Source organism: Aplysia californica, unplaced genomic scaffold (genome assembly GCF_000002075.1).
Source record: "Aplysia californica isolate F4 #8 unplaced genomic scaffold, AplCal3.0 scaffold00599, whole genome shotgun sequence".
Lineage (NCBI taxonomy): Eukaryota > Metazoa > Mollusca > Gastropoda > Aplysiida > Aplysiidae > Aplysia > Aplysia californica.
In genome coordinates this window covers 454530-455697 of record NW_004797869.1, presented here as the reverse complement: position 1 = coordinate 455697, position 1168 = coordinate 454530, and the positions used below count along the sequence as shown (strand labels likewise).

Genomic DNA, 1168 nt, shown 5'->3' with positions numbered 1-1168 from the left:
GGAAAGGCGGGGGAAGGGGGATGAACGAGTGGAAAGACGGTTCGGACAATTTGGGATGAAGGGGGCATACTAGATTGGCAATTTGTGTGTGTGTGTGTGTGTGTGTGTGTGTGTGTGTGTGTGTGTGCGTGTGTTTGTTTATGTGTGTGCGTGTGTGTGTGTGTTTATGTGTGTATGTGTGTGTATGTGTATGTGTGTGTGTTGGAAATGAATCAAACCAATAGAAGTGCATTCTCTCTGAGAGTGTGAGGGAGGGGTGGGAGTAGGAGAAGGTGTGGGTTTTTGATAGAGTTGGGCGAAGAGTCGATTCCGGAACCGATCCCCACGATTAATGCTAGGGAAGAAAAGTTCCGACTGCTTTTTACGAAAACCAACGGTTACCAGAATCTTTTCTTTCAAGAGTTCATTTTTGACAAATAAAAATTGATGTTTCGCAGTGTCCCAAAATCAAGGTTATCCTAAATCATGATGTTCGGGGCCAACCAGGTAACCACCGGAAGAAATCACATTATTAGAAAGTAAGTAATTGGGTTCGGAGTCGATTCCTACGATTCCTAGCTTTCAATAATCGGGAACCTAGCCGCGCAGTTCCCTGCTCCGTACCGGGGGAATCCATCCACCCCCCCCCCCCCTCAACTCGACCTGTGTGACTAGTGCGACATCCAACACAATTAAATAATTAACCAACAAAATGAAGGGGGAAAACCCCGCTCAAATAATGACGTTCTAATGACGTCTTAATCTTATATTAAACAGGGTTTACTATGTAAGACGTTCAAGGCCAGCATCATATACAAAACAAACGATCGAACGATCAAACAATCAAACAAACAAGAAAACACATATTTATTATATACGAACAAGAAGACAGATAAACAAAAATGAACAAACAAACAAATACGAACAGACAAACAACAAAGGGAACTAATCATATTCCCCACAACGCGTATGGCGTGCTCCTGCATCCTGTATCGCCTTTATCATCTAACTCTAAGGAAGAATGAAAGGCTCTCAGCTTTGAATGATTGACACAGTATGAATTAGATGTTTGGGGGGGGGAGTGTTGTTTGTTTCATTGTTTGTTTATTTATTTGTTGTTGTTTTTTTAAGGGAGATGAGAGGCGGAGTGGGTCGGGGGTGGAAGGGGCACAAGCTTGACAGGGCGAGG

At 43.3% G+C, this 1168-nt stretch overlaps 1 protein-coding gene across 1 annotated transcript in view; it reads left to right on the top strand.

Moving 5' to 3' along the window:
- Window positions 1-1168, top strand: part of LOC101849793 (neural cell adhesion molecule 1-B) — a 26842-nt gene that overhangs the window by 13424 nt on the left and 12250 nt on the right. The gene's annotated exons all lie outside the window — the stretch shown is intronic.